Source organism: Archocentrus centrarchus, unplaced genomic scaffold (genome assembly GCF_007364275.1).
Source record: "Archocentrus centrarchus isolate MPI-CPG fArcCen1 unplaced genomic scaffold, fArcCen1 scaffold_109_ctg1, whole genome shotgun sequence".
NCBI lineage: Eukaryota > Metazoa > Chordata > Actinopteri > Cichliformes > Cichlidae > Archocentrus > Archocentrus centrarchus.
Window position 1 is genome coordinate 32,766 of NW_022060155.1, and position 8,567 is coordinate 41,332.

Below are 8,567 nucleotides of genomic sequence, written 5' to 3' on the forward strand. Positions count from 1 at the left end.
CGAGATGCTCTTGTAAAGTTAAAATAAAATTAAAAGAATAAAAAAATAAAATGATCTAATTTTATCCTAAGTAATATATCTGATATATCAGTTTTCCTTTCAAATTTATACAAGTTTTACTGATGTGATGTGCAAGTCTTGCACTTACATGTTCTTCTCCTTTGACGGTTGTTATGGAGACACCGCAATTGTGTGCCGTTGTTTTCATTATAGATATGATGAGCACAGGAAACAATAAAATGTTACATGAGAGCAATGAGTTTATCTATGCACAATCTACTTTTCAGAAGGCGTTTTTGTTGTAGATTTTTTAAATGAATGTAGAAACATGAAGAGTCCAAATGCAAAACCCTCTAAATCTGCCTGGACACTTTTCTTTTAAAAGAGCATTTTTCTTTATCTGGATCTTATGGTAAATTTGAGTAAATTCACAGGTAATGGTGAGGTTCCCTTTAAAAAAATAGTCATTTACCTACTTTTTAATAAATAATATTTTGTTTTGAGGGAAACCAGCAAAATCTTCAGTCTGTCCTCTGCCCAGTGTGAATGAAGCTAAAAAGTGCAAATATCAGACTATGATAAAAAGATTTCTACATAGATTCACACAGTACAGCTGCAATGGCACAAAATGGCAGCACATTTATTTTTCTTAGAGTAACATACAGTTCCATTTTTAGTAAAACACCTTCAAAACTTGTTACCCTCAATCCAATCAGCCTTTACAGAAAGTCTTTTGAATGAACTTGATTTAATTGTGCACATGGATCAGACATGATTGGAATGTGGTGAAATAATGTCATTTCTCCTTTTCCCCTCACTTAATTTTACTAGTTTTTGGTCTCCAGGGTAAAATGAAGAAAATTTACAAATTGTTTGTTACTGATGCTATAGGATGAAAATAGTATGGCAGATATATATAATGCATTATATGACAAATGTGATGGAAGACAGTAATTCATTGTGCCGAGAAAAAGACATAATCGGGTTAAGGCAGCTGATGTATCAACGTGTTACAGCACAGAGGCGGTAAGGTTTGGGACAACGGGTGCCTCCCAACCTAAACTCCAGACTGGGCTGCTCTCCAGCAGGTGGTGACAGAGAGAAGCTTTGAAGGATGGAGGTGAAAAACAAAAATAACTCCATCCGGGCCAGCTGTTCTCCAAGACACACACGCTTACCTGAGAATTCACAAAACACAAGTTTTATTCAAGCAATTTACAAGATATCCACTTGTATCACAGATTTTACTGCATTTCTGCAACAAGCCAATGAACCATTGTATAAGCGCTTTGAGTGCTCATACTGAGTAGAAAAGCGCTATATAAGAACTAGTCCATTTACCATGATATTTTGTCTAAAACAGGGGTGTTAACATCCAACCAACCTGCAGAAAATGGAAGGAAGGCATCTCTCTTGCCAAATTTACCATCCCTGTCCAGAAAGTGTGGAGGGTTGAAAGAGTGTGGAGTTTCCCACACTGACTCATCATGTAGGACTGAGTCCAGGGTAGCCAGGATCATGGTGCCCTGAAAAAATATTAACAATAATTGTAAGAACTGAAATACTAAAACAGAAAAAAATCTAAATTGGTTTTGAAGATTGTGTGACTTCACCAGGTGATGCCAGATGTTTTGATAAAATGCTGGATTTTTTTTTTAGGATTTGGAGCCTATCCTAGCTGTCATAGGACAAAAGACAGGGTACATCCTGAAAGGTCATCAGTCTACTGAAGGGCCATAAGAATCTCACTGTGTGTATTTATGAATCATTGCAGAAGAAGCCTTTCATTTATGGGGAATTGATTTTTATCTGGCCCACCATATTGTCTCACTACAAGTACCTACAGCAGCACAGAAATGAAAAACCAAACAGTGAGGGCACAAAAACAGACTAAAAGATGGACACAGCCACTGTGAAGTCATCCTTTGGTTTTGGCCACCATGTTGGTTCTTTGGAGTCAGAAGTTACTATATGGAAGATGGCACACACATGGTGTCAGTTCAGTACAAAATTAGTTGCGATGAGGCCTAGCAGACACCTTGTATGTCAGGGTAATAGATCATGAAAAGCAGCCCCCAGTGTAAAGTAGTGGTGGTAGTTTCAGTTCCAGCAAAAGGTCCATGCTGCAAGCACGTAAGTTGCTGAGAGTAAAACTTGAATCATTGTTCTCATCCTATCAGAGACACAAACAGCAGAAATTAAAATCTGTTGGTATATTTCATTACAAGACCAAACAGAACAAACACAATAGAATTCAAGCCCAAAGCTCTCCTTTCCCATCTCTATCACAAAGGCATCAATATAGTAATGCTGGGTTAAGGTTTTCTTTGTGTTCTCTGATCCTGATTTCTATGTAGTCATTTATCTGTTGTACCAGTCAGCATCTTCTTATGAGGTCCAGGCAGCCACTTCATCAGCCAGGGCATTGCGTTGTACATCTACAAAACAGGAGAACAGTTATTAAATCTGATGAAGTCATCTTTTAATGAATAAATAAACACTAACATTCAAAGAGAGATCCACGTCTGTGTGCACCACATAGAAAGAGACATTGTAGTCAAAGAATTGAAATCTAACAGAAAACAGCAGAGGTGGTGGTAGAAATATAACTTCCAAAGGGGAAAATATTTGGGGGAACAGTCACCAAGCTTTGTTTGTTTGTTTCAATAAGATTTAACTTGTGATTGTTTAAATGCAGTTCATATTTCTCAGTGTCCATTACACACACTCATACACACAGTGTGACGGAGCGATGGAGAAGCTAGAAGGAAGGAAGAAGGACGTAAAAGTACAGAAATGCTTTAACATGAGCAGAAATACTGCTGAAACACATCTGAGATGTTAAACTACATTTGGTGAAAAAGTTCACCAGGATGCACGAAACCCTCCAACTTTCCTTAGGAGGACCCTGGCTCTGCTACATAAGGAAAAATAAGTGTAGTGATGATGATTCCAGCTCAAGAATACATGGACATGTTTTCTTTAAAAAAAAGATTGAAAGAAGTGAGTCGTGTGGTGGTTAGCACTGTTGCCTCGCAGCAAGAAGGTCCGGGGCTCGGGTCCACCTTGGCCGGCACCTTTTCTGTGTGGAGTTTGCATGTTCTCCCCGTGTTTGTGTGGGTCTCCTGTGAGCACTCTGGTTTTGTCCCATGGTCCAAAGATATGTACTTTGTGGAGTTAAGTTAAATGCTGATTCTAAATTGCCCACAGGTGTGAGTGTGAATGGTTGTGTGTCTCTGTGTGTTAGCCTTATGACCGGCTGGTGACTCGACCAGGGTGTAACCTGCCTCTCGCCTTATGACAGCTGGGATGAGTTCCAGCCCCCTGCAACCCTTAAAAAGATATGCAGAAGGAAATGGATGAATGAAACAAACCAATAACATTTCTTTATTACTGGGGTGTCCATCAGTCAGTAACAGGTGTTGCTGCTAGGCAACAGTAGCACCTGAGAGTACTGTTCTATGTGGGTGGGGCATGCTCCAAATTTCAAAAGAGACAGAACGTTCAATCGCTTAGTTTCAGCATTTTTCAAATTAGGAAAACAAAAGCTAGGCAACATCAGCAGCATCAGAAGCTACAGCAACACATATACAAAGTACTGCAGAAGACTTTGGTCAGACACAGCATCAGCTCTGCTCTGAACATTTGACAGGTAGCTTCATTTCCTCTCTTACTAATTTCTTCCCCTGATTTAAGTTTTTCTCAATTGATTTGGCACATTTGTCACAGCAGAAAAGTGATTTTCACCACTCTTAATTCAGTTTTCCAAACAGTTAAAGCATTTTTTCATAACTCACACTCACCTGTGCAAAAGGCATCAGATTTATTTGTATTTGGAGCAAACCCTTACAAAGCAGTACTGCAAAAATGTGGGCCTAATGCAGAGTTTTTATGTGATTCTGTCCTTATCTGTAGCTTAATTTCCACGATGAACAATAAAATCTTCACAGCAACACTTTTGAGCACCTCAGTCTTTGAAACTGTGTCCTTTAAAGCCATGAAGGCTGAAAATGCCTGTCTGAAAGAGGATCCTGAAGAAGAAAAGCTGCTGGCCAAAGAAAACCTAAAGAAGAAAGCAGAAAACGTGAAGAAGGAATTACTGGCAGTACAGCAAGCAATTGAACAAAAAATAGAAGGTTTGATAAAGATGGACATGGCAGAGAACGTAATGACGGACATAGAGGGGAAAAACAGTATGAAAAGGCGAATAAAAGAAGCAAAAAAGAAGCTCAACCTGAAAGTGGACGAGGCAAAGAGGAAGTTCAGCCTGAAAGTGGACAAGGCCAAGAAGAAACTAAAACTGAAAGTGGACGAGGAAGAGCAGCCCCTTTTAAAGAACCTGGAAGAGGACAATGTGATGTGAAGTGTGTCCTAACAATGCAAAGGTTGAGGAGAGTGATGGTTTCTCTCAGACTGAGCAGCAGTTTCTCTTCACTTTTTCATCATCTTCTCCACCTTCACCCCTCCACTTCCTCTTTCTCTTTCCCTCCTCTGTTCCTCCTCCCTCTCTTTCCTTCTCCCTCCCATTCCCTTTTCTGTCTATTACCCCATCTCTTTCACACTCACCCCTTCTCACACCATGCCTCTTCCATCTCTCTTCACCCTCCTCTCCTCACCATGTTGAAACAACTTCACAGCATTGAATCAAAACTGTAAATATTTGCAAATGTACAAAGTTCTAAAGAAAAAAATAATAAATTGTTACTTTTAAAGCATAAAAGGTTGTCCTTCATTTATAGCAATATAAGGCTTGAAAATAACTGCCCAGATAAGCTAAATAAGGAGTTTTAACATGGCTTAAAAATGTCAAGAACTGCTTCAAGAAGCACTACGGCTGCACTTACTTCCCTTTATGAGCTGATGGATTCTGATGTAAAAATTAGGATATTTGTAATCAGATACTCTACTCTCTACTCTACCAGGAGACTGTGCTCCTAAAAACAGAACTCCCAGGATCACTGGGATTCACACTCCACTTAAAGTGAGAAAGACCGAAGAAGGAAATCAATTCACAGTAGATATAAGTGAATGTGACATGCATTTTGTATAAATCCTGATTTAATATGATCATTGCATCATGTGGCATGTTCAAAAGAGGTTTACCTGTGTTGACATGGTTCCCTGTAAGCGCAACATTTCACTGAAGTTATGAGTAATGGACTGGTACTGCTTGTCAGTGTACTCAGATCGATTCCCAAACACCAAACAGCAGATGATGTTTGACACAGTGTTGTTTATCAGTGGCTGGGCATTAAAGGGCTTTCCTGTAAATGAAAACAGAACATTTGGATATGACACATGAGATGCACCCCATATCAAATCAAAGTAAGCAAATGCTATTGACTTGTGCAAATCAGTCTCATAACTTCAGCTCTATCATAGAGGATGGTGATTTTCTTTTAACTCGGTTTCTTTCCCATGCACTAATTTGTTTACATTTTGCAGGAAAAACTAAACAAGTCCATGTAATAAGCAGTGAAATATTTAAAAAACCAAATACAACAGTAAAACAGCAAAGATTGTTTTGCCTTGGTGTTGTGTGAAAGCTTCTGAGATATACTGGCACTCCTGCTGGATGGATAACTCCAGGGTCTTCTTGCCCAGACCAAAGTTTCTGAGTGTATGAAGAGCAAATCTTCTCTGCTGCTTCCATGAATAACCATTTGAACCCACAAGAGCTTTGAAAACATAAAGACACCAAATTAGACTGGATGTAAGTGTCACAATTTTACACTACCTAACTGTGTAAGCATTACTTTAATACTATAGCTGGTAAAAGTGTGGTAAAAGTGTGCACACATTCTGTTGCATAATGGCATAATCATGAGAGCATGACATAACAAAATATGCATGCACATCCTTGTGTGAGCATGCATGCATGTGTGCATATGTGCATGCATGGCTGGTCCTGGGTTGCTTCTGTGAGACATGTTTGCTCCCCACTGGTCGTTGCTACCCACCCGGGAGATGGGCACTCAGTGATTCTGGGGCACGAGGCTGGGTGCTTTGACGTGGTTGTTGGACTGCTACCTTGGGGGTTGTGGTTTGGGTGGGTGCTGGCTACTTCTGCGCGGGCCTCTGCTTGGCGTCGGGTGGGTCTTGGGCTCCTGGGCCCCCCCCCCTGGCTCGTGCGGTGGTGGGGGCAGCTGCCCATTGTCACTGGATCTCTGGGGCTCTTGCCCTTTGGCTGTGGGGGCCCTGGCTGGGACCGCCCTCCTCCTGCTCTGGGGATGGACACACGGTTGTCATCGGGATGTCTGGTCTCGGGTCTTCAATACTCATGAGTGGCTGCGGGCAGCCTGGGTTTCCTGATTCTGTCTGAGGGTTGCTGTTGTGGCCCGCTCCAAGCCGAGGACACTCTGTACTGTTTCCATGTTAGATTAGATTAGATTAGATTCAACTTTATTATCATTGTACACATGTATACAATGAAGATGTGCCCATCTTGAACATCAATGCTGTGAACAGGAAGGAAGTTGGTGTTCTATAATAGTTTGATTTCCTTCTTTAGCCTGCAGATCACAGCAGAAAGGCATCTCAGTGCAGCAGTTTTAAAGATCACTCTGAATCGAAGCTCTGCGGTCCTGAATGCAGCCAACACGGCTAAAATCCTTCACTTCCTGAGGACACCAGAGGAGACTCTCAGTATGCAGATCATGTTCAGGTCATTGAAAAGGGGAGAAGATGGTCCTCTGAGAATCACTGACCAATCAGAGAGTGATTCAGTCCAGCATCACTTCAGTTGACTTTTTCTTGGAAACTGATGTTCACAACATGGAATAAAGACATTTTAAGCACTTTGGAAAAAGGAACCTTAAAGAAGGGTTAGAGTCTTTAAATAAGGGCTTGTTTCAAACCTTCTGTTAAAGAGGATCTTAACTGGTACTTCTTCACATTACTGCTCCATTAATGAAAGCTTATGCAGAACCTTCATTATTAGCTATTGTTAGACTACAGCAGCGGATACTTTAAATGATTTCAGAGAGATTTGGTTGATGTTTTGAAAACACTATTCGTGAAAAAAGCAGTTTTGGTTCCAACCATAAAATGTGATTTTATTTTTCTCTCTGCAGTCTCTGGAGTTTCAGTGGTGAAACTTTAGTATTGCTGCTTCAGTCCTGAGCGCTCACTCCACTGTCTGCATCCATCCTTCCATCCATGCTCTTAGCTGCTGACCCCATTCATGGCCACGGGTGCTTTGAAGAATCATTTCACACAAATTAAAGAAGTAAAAAGCACATGCTGAGAATAACACCATCACTATTTTCCAGTGCACACACTGTAGTTAATCACAGTGGATTAATAGTAGTTTTTAGAAGGTTGATATCTTTGATGTTATGATGATCATCCTTTTGAGAAAGTACATCAGTTCAGTGTTCAGCTTCACATTCATGTTTTTGTTAGCTGTGAAGCTAAACAGCTCAAATGGATGTCATGATGCGCACTGTGTGTGTGTGTGTGTGTGTGTGTGTGTGTGTGTGTGTGTGTGTGTGTGTGGGTCGATTCAGGAGAGCCTTCAGGGTGGCTTCTCTTGGTGGGTGGAGTGCTTTTGCTGGAGGAGGCAGAATTGGTCGACTGTTATGTTATTCATTCGAGGGTTTAATTTCGGCAGCTTTTGAGATTTTGCAAATAAATCGTAAATAATTTTAAGAATGATCCACATGGTTAGAAGGGAAGCAAACTAAGCAAATAAAAGATTTTTCTTGGTGGATTTTTGTGAACTGTAATCATTGCTAGGTCGTGTTTTATAATCATCAGTAATAAAGGAAGTCAGAGCTCTGGGAATTTGAGCCACCTCTTGAACTTTGTTTGAGCTTCATGCACTTCAAGACTTGTTGCTGTCCTGAAAACCCTCCATCTGTCACCCTGTCATCATGACAAGTAAAATACTAACAATAATAAGAGAAAATACATTTGACCACTTGACTGTTCTATAAAACAGTTTATAAAACAGTTAAAAGTGTTTTCTGAATTATTTCAACACTTTAATGGTCAAAATCGTGGAATTTATGCACTTCCTGTTCACACACACGGAAGAAATGCGGGGTGATCCAGTGCAGTGCCCTGGCTCACCTCTGGGGGCGCTGTGTCACATACAATAAATGAAGCAGGCGTTTGGTGCATGCCCATTGCTGTCTGTCTTTATATCGCCAATATACATGATTGATTACACATGTGCTACACATGCTGATGTGCCAGAGTTTGACCTTACATTAAATATTATGTTATTCTTGCCATCACTGTTGAACTGTATGCAGTTGATTAAAGCATAATTAATCATTAGTATAATTAAAAATATAAGCTTCTAATTTGGGTTCATGCATGTGAACATCCGACTCCAAATGAGTCAGTGCCTCACCGTCACAAACCTCACCGCACGTCACTGCTAAAAACAAACATGGAGTCAGGATTTCCTGTTTTAATGAATCGTCACCAACAGAAGGATATTTAAATATCAGGAAGATCAAATTTACAGAAAAACCTCGGACAATATAAAACACTGATGTAGCTTCCACGATGGAAAAATGCAACCACGTGGAAGTGCTCTAAGTCTGTTTTCTGTCTGA

The 8,567-nt window shown here is 40.4% G+C and overlaps 1 pseudogene; it reads right to left on the minus strand.

Annotated features, from left to right (window-relative positions):
* Positions 1 to 671: 671 nt before the first annotated feature.
* Positions 672 to 6,154, minus strand: LOC115775366 (cytochrome P450 2J2-like; annotated as a pseudogene).
* Between the last annotated feature and the right edge of the window lie 2,413 nt (positions 6,155 to 8,567).